This window comes from Diachasmimorpha longicaudata, chromosome 4 (genome assembly GCF_034640455.1).
Source record: "Diachasmimorpha longicaudata isolate KC_UGA_2023 chromosome 4, iyDiaLong2, whole genome shotgun sequence".
In the NCBI taxonomy this organism is placed as follows: domain Eukaryota; kingdom Metazoa; phylum Arthropoda; class Insecta; order Hymenoptera; family Braconidae; genus Diachasmimorpha; species Diachasmimorpha longicaudata.
Window position 1 is genome coordinate 4,096,140 of NC_087228.1, and position 12,959 is coordinate 4,109,098.

Below are 12,959 nucleotides of genomic sequence, written 5' to 3' on the forward strand. Positions count from 1 at the left end.
AAGTCGTTCGGTTGGGCGTCGGCGACTGTTGCGGAGCTCTCGAGTCACCCAGCCGGCCTTGCAAGGACGTTCTCTCTTTATACACTTCGGCCACCGTGTGTTGCGCACCGCTGATTCTGTTTTACTCGGTGTTGGTGACGAATGCTGGGCTCTCTAATATCTCCACATGTTGTTTATCATTTTTTCCCAAAAATCTTCCCCAATTAGGGATTTTTTAAATTTGTTGTGTAGAAGAATTTTCGTCGTTTGAATATATTCCCGAAATCCTCAGATTTGTCAGATGATCCGAAAAGATCCATTGGAAGACTTGTGGAAGATGATTTTTCCTTTTTAAGCTGTAAGTTGTTGTAAGAACTTGCAACAAAGTTCGGTGGTAGTAAAATAAATGTTGGATTTTTCATGAAATAAATAAATACAAAGCAAAAAAATAATCTCATTCTCTTCTGAGTGTTTATACTTTAAAATGAAAAACATTTTTATGGATTGGAATTCTGAGAAGTGTGAGGTATGGTGTTTTGGTTTGATTTGAAGTATGTAGACAAAGTGGAATGAATAGGACTATCCATTTTTTCAGTAATTTTTCTTGCAAAAATCATATGGAGAATTATCCTGTTCCCCTTCCTACCTCATCCAAAATCCTATCCAACGATTTCCTTTGACGTCACAAGAAATGTGGAACGCTATATAAACTTCCCGTCTTGATGATAAAAACTCTCAGGACTCTTTGAAAGCACGTGACTAAAAGGTCCAGGGTGTTATTTCCCTTTGTAAATCTAGTTAGTTCCGCTAAGGAATTGGCACAGAGCCGGTGTGTCTCCCAAGCACAACTATTTGAGTTATGTAATATATATTTATTTGAGTTATATATATAATAAAGTAGAAAAAAGTTTGAATTATATCTAGTGTTATTATTTTAAATTATTGGAATATGGGTGTAAATGATCAAATTATTTGAGACACAGTGAAATACTTTTTAGAATATTCTTTATTAGCACGAGGAAGGCACGTATTAACTAGAGGACCGTTGTCCAGAGACTGAAAACTCTATCAAAGGGAAAACGCTCTCAGGGAAAAGAAAAACAGTTTTATGACTCGAAGAAACATTCAGCATATGTTTAGGATTAAACCGTCTCGAAAGCGGAGTACAACCGATCGTAAATTAGTCCCTTAGTAGAGCTGTCTCCCAGAGAAACAAAAAGAGGTGTCGAGTGATTTTTGTAGGACAATGAAAGTACTGTACTCAAATATTCGAACATAAATAACCCTTTTCCAATAATAAATAAAATATTTTTCGGCGCAAGGGGTGGACAGGACGGGCTTTCCCACGTAGAGCGTCCATAATATTTGTCTTTACACACGGTGTAAAGGAAAGATTAATTTCGTTGGGAAGATGAAAATAGAAGGAAGATGAATAACGTAGAGCACAGGATGCAATTGAATTAATTCTATGGATAATAGAATTGAATTCGTGTTATGGTGGAGAAGAACAGAGAAATAAATTGAAAAAAGTAGTATAGATTCGTCTAGTGTCGGGCGCGATGAATTAGCAAGGCGGATATAAATGGTGCCCAGTCCACGAAGTTTTCTAGGCATTTTTGTAATACATTGCAAATACATATTTTTATAAAAATCATGGAACAATCCCTCGAGAATCTCATCTCTGCTGAAAAAACCGTTTGAAATATTGACTATTTCTACATCAATTCCGCTGGATTAAATACTTCTACTCCGATGATGACTCCAATTTAATGAATTTACGAGCTGGAAATGAATCGAAGTAAGAAGTACCGGAGATCCAATGCAGATATAAACAATGATTTCATCGTGAGAAAAGACAGAGACTTGTTTCTCATCGAATCATAATATTTGTGTGATATCGATACCAGAATTAAACAGCGATAACGGAATTAAACACTGAACATTCTGGTGCTTGTATGTGAATTCGCTCGGATCCAAGTGCCAGGTGCGATTCATTTTCTGGTGCCAGCGCCAGAATTTTTCCTACCTGCTACAAAAATTCTTCTAGAATTAGCCTAAAAAATTCTCATTGGATTTTTGCAGCTCACACATGAACCTTCCTACATGGAAAAAAAAACTATTTTCAACTTGTCGCATTTCAAGATTCATCCAGTATGATAATTACAGCTAATCACTCAATGATTTTAGCAAATGCCCATCTATTACCTCGTCTAACTTTCCTTATATTAATATTAAACTATAACTTGTTGCATCTCATTCATCTGTGAACCTTCCTACATAGGAAGGTTCATGTGTGAGCACCCATGAATCTTCCTAGGTCCAAAAGCATTCACATACCACCACCTGAATTTTTACGATAGCCCCCAAGTTTTTATCATCAAGACGGGAAGTTTATATAGCGTTCCACATTTCTTGTGACGTCAAAGGAAATCGTTGGATAGGATTTTGGATGAGGTAGGAAGGGGAACAGGATAATTCTTCATATGATTTTTGCAAGAAAAATTACTGAAAACATGGATAGTCCACGATAGATATGGATAGTTTCACGGTTTTACCGTGAAAAATAGCTATAGCTATCGTAAAATTCCGGTGCTCGAAAGTCAATTTTTCTAGCTCTGTCCACATAACCCCATTAAATCGTGCTAGAACAGTCATTTTTCCCGGGATTTTCTTCTACATCCATGAATGACGAAGTTGGCACAGGCAAGTAAACGCATAAATATAACACTTTGACAAAATATATATCCCGAGGAATGAGAACTTGCATAACCAGTGACATTCTGCAATGGTTTTTTTTTCCCTTCAGAATGTCGAGGCGAGAATATCTTAAAACTCAATATTTTCGTTTTTGTTTCATTAGCTGGCAAGCGCCCACGGTGTTATATTAACTGTGATGAATCTTCGATACTAGTTATGGAAATTTATGGGTGGCCGTGCTTTATACACCTCGACGATTATCATCGTTATTCAATGTCAGAGTAATACATACACCAGATTTTCTTTGTGGTGAAAAATAATAAGAGGGATGGTAATCAGGGGGAGGGGGTGAAGGGGAATATGATACTACCCTCTTGCCGCGGTCACGCTTGGTCACGCCGATCGCTTTTCAATTAGAGCCAATACCGTGTAATTATTACGCCCTGGAGGGGCGATGAACGTTGATCGTTAATTGGCCTGGGTTACAGATAGATTTTATTAATCGATCGGTAACAAGCGAGGATTAGTGTACATTTGTTACGTGTATGTGAGCACCAATAACGAGGTATGCATGAGAATTATGAAGAAAAATTGTAGCATTCCACTTGCCACAGGCGTAAGGAGTTGTAGTTTTTTTTATACTCGAATACTTTTTTAATTCACTCGATCGGTATGTGAATGCAACTTGAGGATAGAAAAAAGTCGCGTAAAAGACAGTGTATATGGATTTAGACGGCGACAGGCGCCTAGTTATAGACTATTAGAACATTTCTCAGTCTTGTGGTACTCCGGACTTGAGAAAAATTCAATTGACCTCGGGGAGTGATATAACCTGGCGCCATTTCAAACAATTCCCCATTTTTTTCACGTCTGCATTCTGCGAGAGGTTTTTTGTGATTGGAAAAATATTATCAGTATCTCGATACGAAGATTTTCGTGGTACAGAAATGTTCAGTAAAAATCGACGAAGCCAAATTGACGTATCAATTACGAAAGTGACTAGGGAAACTTTGTTGTGGTAGCATAATTTTTTCCAGAAAATAAATAAAAATTTGTTGAATTTTGAGGTTTTCCCCAAATACAAAATTCACTCGTTCCAGAGTTTTTATCTTTAAGACTAGAGAAAATGTTTTATTAATTAATTGTCGTCAGAGCCTTTTCCTTTGGACGTTTTGAACTTTTCTAAAGGGGTTTCCCCAAAACCATGTGGTGACCACACATGGTCAAGATGGAATTTCTCAGTGAAGTTTCAGGGGGTGTAAAGTTTATTGCACTCTCTAAATAGAGGTGAATCGGGGTCTGACTAGTAATTTAGTTTCCAGTCTCTCCTAAGATTTCATAGAGTGTACAGTGTCCTCTTGACTAGTAGAGTCTGAATAATATATTAAAGTTTAGCATTGAAATATTAACTGTGTGTTTTCCATCATTTTTGTTCCTCATATTCCAACAAAATTATTAAATTATTTTTATTAAATTATTTTATTTATTTAGTTCTCAATGCAACGGCCTTACCCACATCAAACTGATAAGACAATCACGATTGTCGGCTTGCCAGTGTCATAATCATCAACACCCCAACACCACTACAAAAGATCCCATTTTCATAGATGACAGATGCCAGATATTTTCCATCCGGTCGCAAGATTCGCGGAAATTTATTGACTCAACACAAACGCCGGATTATTTTCATTGCGCCTGGCTTCGGAGAATCATAAGTTCTTTTTTTTCCGTGCGGTCAAAGACACGAGATGCACCAGGAAGTTCTCGCTAATAATTTGAGGGGGAGCAAAAAAATGTCTGCGATATAAAATAAACGAGGATACGATGAATATATTCCGGTCGGTTATCGTAGATTATTCAACTCTCCGGCGCCGAAACTTTTTTTTTTCTCTCCTCCCATATCTTTTTCTTGTTTGTGGGCTGGACAGGGGGGTGGGGCGGAGGGGGACTCACGACGTGGGTTTCGGACGCGCCGAGCATAATTTTTCCCCCGACAATAGGGATACGAATATATTTTTCATATTGGACCACACCAGACGGGGGTAGGACAAAAGCGCGAGTTCTTTATGCGGATTGGAAAGTTTTTATCGAAAAAAAAGGATGACATATTCGTTGGGATCCCACACCTTATAACGCATCTTTTATAGTCTTAGGATGCAAGACGATGGTGAGGAGTACAAAAGGAGGCACGTGTCATGCCCCGCAGTGCCAGCCAGTCGTGTTCTCGCTCGTCTTAAATTCTCGGTTGAGAGAGGAAGATGTTTATAGACATGTTGGTTGCTGGTGTTGCATTCCACGGCGTTTTGTTGCGTATAATAATGAGTATTGTGGTGATAAATTTAATCGCTGGCTTGTGTTATGTTGTGCACTAGGGAATGACGTTGTCAAGGACTATTTTTAATGTGGAGAGATATCTTCATCATTGGTGCAGGACTTTGAAAAGTTGGAAGCACTGAGATTCGAGGAAACAAACGCATTTTTAAATAAAAATATGTGATGTGAAAAAATCCTAAATGTACAACGTAACAGCATACATTTCCCCCCATATTTTTGACAATTTATCAAATAAATTCCCCCACATCACCACAATCACGTCCACCAACAATTTTTCCAAAAGCCCAAGAGCATCAACTCACCACATTTTGAAACGTATTCTTGAAGTGTCAGTGGCTGTGCGTTGAGAACCCTCAATAACGGGTTCCAAAGTGATCCAACTCGTCTTAGAACCGATAATTTGCCCAAGGCCGTTGCTCTTACAACGCAACCTAACCGAGGAATGATAGCTCCAACATAAATGGAGTGTTACGAGGGCCCTCCATACGTTGTTTGCCGGCAACAAATAATAAACGAAATTGTCATGTACAATTATATCCATATGATACAAAATACCTGAGGAATGCCGCACAAGCCCACCAGTGAGAGTCTAACGAAGATCGATTGACCGAAATCGATATCAGGTGCTATTGATGACGATATATTATTTGGCTTTCACCACATCTCCCACTCGATTCCAGGCGTTCGTGGCTTCATGACTCGGTGATATCTGGTGCAGCGGAGCCTGGATCCATCTGTGTATAACCGTAACGACCTTGCAAGGTCCCACCCAAGGCCATCTCTAATACCATCTCTCATTTTTTATATTTTTTTTCCCTTCCCCTCGCGGCTGATTCTCGTTTCTCTACGCTTCACCTCGTTCAGCCGGTTGATTTGGTTCTGTTTTGGGTCATGTACGAACCTGGACACGGGTTTCACGACTTGTCTCGAATTTTTGTTGATTTATTTACTCACGCACGGGTCCTGAAGTCGTTTAATCCTCCCTGCGTCTGTGAGATGCTTTCGGGCTTTGATCACAAGTATTTTTCGAGCAAAAAGTGAGTAAATCTTCGGGGCATCGAGTCGGGGGGTCTCTGGCTATTGCCAGCGACAAACGTGGGCTTCAGAAGGTGAAGAAACTTTCCAGATGATTGTAATACGAGATAGACGTGAGATTATCTGAACAGCTTGGTGGGGGAAATCAGTCGATGCTCTTCATGAATTTTTTCGATTTTTTTTAACGGCCAATGGCCTTCCAATTGAACCGGAATTTAATTTACCGCATTGAAAACGTTATACATGCGGAATATATATTAATTATATGCACGTATATAGCGTAGAAAAATTAAATATATCAGATATATGAGGAATATATGTGATTATTTTTCCCAGCCAAATTTCAGCCAATAGAATTGCACCATTTGTTGATATTTTGTATAGCCTACCTCGAATATCAGCGATAATTTTTTGAATATTTTGGTAAACAAACGACACTTAACCAAATAAACCTCTTTTCATGTCATGGCACAATTCTCTTGGCCGAAATTTGGATAGGAAAAATAATCCCCTGAATACCACTCGAGCTTCAAAATTATAGAATATTTCCCTCTAGGTTCCCTGCATACAAATGAAGTCGTCAAGTTTTTCAGGAAAAATCACTCGTGCTTCGCACTCGTGATTTTTTAGCCTGAAAAACTTGACTCCTTCATTTGTTTGCAACGAATCTATCGGGAAATATTCGATAATTTTGAACCACTTGTGGTATTATATGTGATTATTTTTCCCAGCCAAATTTCAGCCAATAGAATTGCACCATTTGTTGATATTTTGTATAGCCTACCTCGAATATCAGCGATTATTTTTCCCATCCAAATCTTGGCCAATAGGATTGCACCATTCGACGTTATTTTGTATAGTCAACACGGTATTTCAGCGGATATTCTTGAAAATTACACTGGAAATTTTGCATGTTGATATATATAAAAAAAAACAAATGTTGAAGTAACCCTCAATTGTATCTGACAGATTAAATGGCAATTCGTTGAAAATTATGTCTCATGGTGCAATTCTATCGGCCAAGATTTGGATGCAAAAAATAATCCCCCGAATACCACTCGAACTTCGAAATTATCTGATATTTCCCTCAAGGTTCCCTGCAAACAAATAAGCTCGTCAAGTTTTCCAGAAAAATCACTCGCGCTTCGCGCTCGTGATTTTTAAACTGGAAAACTTGACACGTTCATTTGTTTGCAACGAACCTATCGGGAAATATCCGATAATTTCGGAGCTCTTGTGGTATTATATGCGATAATTTTTTGATAATTTTGATAAACAAACGACACCTAACCAAATAAACCTCTTTTCATGTCATGGCACAATTCTCTTGGCCGAAATTTGGATAGGAAAAATAATCCCCTGAATACCACTCGAGCTTCAAAATTATAGAATATTTCCCTCTAGGTTCCTTGCATACAAATGAAGTCGTCAAGTTTTTCAGGAAAAGCTTGACTCCTTCATTTGTTTGCAACGAATCTATCGGGAAATATTCGATAATTTTGAACCACTTGTGGTATTATATGTGAACAGTTGAAATATAGTCTCAGTCTTTTGAGAATTGACTTCTATGAGTCTATGGTTTCAGAACTGTATCAACATGGAGAGAGATGTTGGGACTAGACATAAACATAAGTCACGAGGTCATGTGGCAAAGGAACTGGGGATCCTTTGTCACATTATGACGATTTTTCTTTTGGCCTCGTTGACCACTTTTAGTCTGCTGTGGCAGGTCAAAGTGAACAGACATTTCTTCCTCGTGCCATTTTCAATAAACTTAAATTAAAATATTAAATCCACTGCGTAAAAAGTTATTTCTCTATCCCCCATATTCCATTATGAACAAATATTTTATCGTAACAAATGCAATATGTCACATATAATTATTACATATATTTCTTACGCGGTGGTCTTTTAGTGATTTTGTTGTAAAGTTACACCAAGATCAATGAAATACACCGAATTCCAGTCGCTAACAATCTCTGGGGTTCGATTTTATTACAAGCAAATTCCAGTCGTTCACTAATAAAGATAATAACTGACCCTGAGCATTTCAACTTAAATATCCACTTGTTTACTAGTATAAAAAATTCCATTTGTCGAGACATGCCGAGAAATTACCGAAGCATATTTCTTAAACAAATTAACATGACCAATCAGCATTCCACGCAAAACGTTGATCTATTTGTTGATAATTTTAGTGAATGTTTGTCAGTATAAACGTTTACTCGGATTATAAACAATTGTCGTTCGAACGTACTGAGATATAATAAAGGGTCCAAAATATTGCAACGTAATTATCTGCTTCATTACAGATATGATGAATTTCAATTGTCAATGTATTTTGAAAAAATGTTACATTTCCAAAGCCAAAAATGTCACCATGTAAAATTTCATACAAAACCCTGATCAACTAGTGTATAAATTCAGTGAAGATTTGAAAAACCCCACATTCTCTTCAATTAAAATAAATTATTATCAAAAATATCTGTCTTTGGAATAAGGGACATGTTTAGAAAAGTTTTGGTGATTCAAAAAGACATTCAAAAGACAAATTCTTCACGAGACAATTTATTTTTCGACTACTACCGAGAGACGATATTTTTTAAAGATCATCGAGTAGAAAATAACCTTCAAAAATAAAAATGTCTCACGAACATGTTAAAAATAAAATATCTTTGAAAGAATTTCTGTTGGAAATATATTTTCAACGCCTCTTCCAAAAAATTCTGAAAGATATTCCGAAGAGATATTTTTCTACGGAGAATTTCACCAGTAGAAACGGACTATTTGTATTGTAACTATCAGACAAGCTGTTGCTCATCAAAATGTGGGTGATTCTTTATTCATCATTCTCCTGAAACACGGTACCCAATAACATCGTCACGGCTGCCAGGAGATACGCTATCTCGACGATTTCGCGCCATTATACGTTCAGCGAATAGAATAAACGTCGAATTGCACTTATTTCACCAAAAAGCGAAAATTTATTAGAAAATTATGGAGAGAAAGTCATTCTTGCTGTTAAACTCTCATATTTTCCATTCGCTGTTGCATTGACAGCTAGACATATTCACCATGAATAATGAAAGCCCAATTTGATACGAAATTTATGGGAATTTCTATCACCATTTTATCAACGAAAAAAAGATGGAGAGAAGTGATTCCATTTCACACGTGACTAGTCACTGAACATTTACAGAGCGGTTTAAATATTTAACCAAGTTCAATCGAATTGTATTAACGTCCGATTGAACGTGATAAAAAAACTCAGTCCCAGGCATTGAAAAATCTCATTAAAATTCCGATAAATGTCTAATTAGTTCTGGCAAGAGATAAAATTTCGCATTCCCAGATGGAAACAAATGTGATTAAGTGAATGTTACCATTGGAAATTGACTAGTCATTTATTTATCCATCGACATCGAGCCAAAGTGAGCCTAGAATGTGACACTGTCCCTGGTAGGAGATGACGAACGGCCAACAGTGGGCCGAGGCTCGGCCAGTATTGGCCGACACTGGGCCAGTATCGGCCAGTATTGGCCGATACTGGCCCAGTGCTCATCTCCTACGTGGGGTCTGTCGGAAAATCGTGCAAAATACTGAGACTGGGTTTCAAATAGGCCACCACTTGTGCACCTTTTCGCAATCACTCGATGAAACGATAAAGGAGCCGTACAGGCAATAACTGCCCACACACGTGTCGGTAATGTTTTTCAAAACTTCAAGCCAAAGCTACTGAGGCATATTTTCTTCATTAGACAGACGTTACCCCATATTCAATTATGGCGACAAACACGCTCAGTCCATTGAACCAGTTTTCCAGTGTACACAAATATTCGAGACAAAGAACACACTTGTACACCCCATTGTTGTTAATCTACATGTGCACCTGCGATCCACGCCCTATCAGGTGCTAATACCCAGTGCGTTATGTATGGGTATTATGAGTTTATGATATAATAACAGTCAGGATGATGGATGACGGGAGATAGATGCATTCTTCGATGGGAAATTATTGTCATTCGATTGGGGTGAGGATTGAGAAAAACTTTTCATCAAAATTATCTCATTTCTGTTCCCCAAAGTTGGTCATAATTAATATATCATCATAATTAATATATATTAATATATTATCATAATTAATACATATTAATATATCATCATAATTAATATATCATCATAATTAATATATATTAATATCAGCATATTATGCTGATTAATTTATTGGAGGTTTATTTACACTCTACCGGTACAGTAATTTCTTTTTTATCAAGAAAACATTTCTCTAACGTAAAATAATATTTGATAATCATACGTTAATTTTTACTAATTGTTGTGGCAGAAGTGAGGTAACTATGGTCACTCATAAAACAAAACCGTAATATCGTTTCTATTGAAAATTTATCTCCGTGTGAATTTCTCGAGTGAAGGAATTTTTCCAAATGCATTTGGAATTTTCCGGTCAATCTTCGACCTCCACAAGCTCTTGAACAATGTTTTATCAATTTACGGAGATGTTTTTCATGGCGTGCACGATTACAATGCAGTTTATCAACGAACAAAAAAAAATCAGCCAAATGTTTTGATAATTCTCAGACTGATAACGCAGTTGATTCTTTAACAGACTGCGTGGCATGCTGTAAGTGTCGCTCAACCAATCGCAATCATCTGACGCAAGTTCCAATCAATTATAAACAGTTTAATGCCCAACAGAACGCGATAGCCAATGACCCTTGACCCTCTCATCGGACAGTTTATACGACGCTAATTTATTTCAATTACCCTTGTTTTCGTGATTGCACAGACTGTGCGGCGTCTATTTGACAATAATTCAACATTACGATAAAACAGCCAGCGTGTTTTTGCATTCCATGATCGCCTAACCAATTGTGGAGCACTGCATAATTGTTTATTTCTCCCCAGTCTAGTGAATGATGTGGCAAGTTTAACGTCAATTTGGAAATTTTTCCTCGCAGAGCTGAATCTGGAAAACAATATTATGTAATGGAATTCCATTTAATCGTGAAATGTTTCGACTTTAATATTCACTTCAACGTTTGATATTTAACAAAGACCTGTGATCATGGGGTAACAGATTTCACGAGACTCTTGCGGCCATCTCAGTGCAGATCCATCTGGTGTACTGGGAGAAATTAATTTTCAAGTCACGTTTGTGGGAGGGATTGGAGGTATGCGAATAGGGCATCGAGGAAAATCCAGGGTTGAACATCTGTTCGAAATTTCAATTTCATTTTCGAATATCAGTGGCAAAGTCGTAAAACGAGATAAGTCATTTCTAACTCTTGACCAGTTTTTAATGAATATCTCGAAACCTAGAAAAGATGGCAAAATTTTTATCATAACCTTTTTTACGGAGCTACTTAAGTACTACAACAAATGGTATTATAAAAAATTTGCTATCTCTGTTACATTCGGAGATTATGCTGAAAAACTGAACTCAGAGATGAGTCAACTTATTTCATTTTGCTACTTCACTTGTGATGTATGTGACAGAGAAAAAAATTCACAGTAGAAAATGTTTGTATTTTTGTAAAAATATTACAAAATTCGTCTACAGACAAAATGTTTTTCCCGATCAAATTTACGCTTTAATTAATTAAATTAATGTACTGCAATGTCACGACAAATGAGATTGAAGCAAATAAATGATTATCAAAGATTTTTTACTAAAAAAAAACTTTTCTCTGAAAGCTATTTCAAAGCCAAATATTTTTGGGAATCCCACGGTAAAATGAAAAATCGAGAGACAACAGCATAAAATCCAGAGACAAAAAAACGAGGAGAATCAAGACGTCCGGCGCTCGGGGTCAACGCGCAACATGATCGCGCGGTAAATGATAAAATGAAAGGAACAACGCCCGTGTGCACAAGGGAAAAAGAGGGGGAGGGGGGAGGGCATCAAGCGTTGTTGGTAAGCCGGAGGGCCAAAGTGCCTGGCGAATTACGCGGATATGCTGTAATGGAGCGGATACCCCCCCTCATTTCTCTTCTCCATTCCATGATATTGATTAATGCATAATTGATGAATATCTGATATCGATCATGCCTTCACATTGCAATCACTGCATACCCAATCATTATAAATTTAAAGTTGCGGTTAGGTGGAGGGAGCAGAAGGGGAGAGACAGTTTGATACAAAGTACTCTAGGGCTGAGGGGAATCTCGTGATCAATGAGCTACTGATGTTTCCAGGTGCACGGAAGATATTCAAGAGTTTGTCCTTTTTTTATCGATAATTTTCTCATCCTGCGGTGGGTGAATTGGAGAGAGAAAAGTCATTGGAAAATTTCAGCAATTATTTCAGAAAATTTGGGATAACGAAGAACTCATCAACTTCAAACATCATCTGGGGATATTTTTTAGAGATTGAAAAGTTTTTTAAGTAACATAAAAAAATGTGGAAACTTCGGGAAATATTTTTTGCTAAACTTCTCACTTTTTAATTAATAACTCCGAGATAATAAGTGTTTCGATGGAGACTTTTACAAAAAAAATGAATTATTGCATTCTCCCTGTGGTAGTAAAAATATTAAATATTGAAATCTGGAGTAAAAGTGAGCAATCGATAATTAATTTTGATTAATTGTAAATGGAAAAGTATATGCATAGCATTGGCAAATGCCTGCAAGTGATCTTTTCAAATAAAGCTCTAGAGGAAAATATAACTGATTGATGAGAGGGAGCAAGGTCTCTGATCTCAGGGCAAATGAATGGCAATAAAGTCGACTCGTGAGAATATAGGAAAAATTAATCTCGAGAATATTGAGACAAGACACGGCGTGTTTTGCGTTACGAGAGTCATTTCACGAGGCTTGAAGATTTATTGAATGATCCGATATCTCGTGATTGAAGGTAGCCATGCATCCGTTGCGGAACAGATACAGGGGTGAAGG

At 37.3% G+C, this 12,959-nt stretch overlaps 1 long non-coding RNA gene across 7 annotated transcripts in view; it reads right to left on the reverse strand.

The window, feature by feature from the left end:
• The window catches only part of LOC135161579 (uncharacterized), a 139,600-nt gene that overhangs the window by 57,467 nt on the left and 69,174 nt on the right, over positions 1-12,959 (reverse strand). Inside the window, exon 5 of one of the 7 annotated variants that reach the window (XR_010298824.1) lies at positions 10,277-11,029. The exons of the other annotated variants lie outside the window; for them this stretch is intronic. This is a non-coding gene — a long non-coding RNA (uncharacterized LOC135161579). Of the gene's footprint in view, positions 1-10,276; positions 11,030-12,959 lie in introns of those variants that run through there. 7 annotated transcript variants of the gene reach the window in all.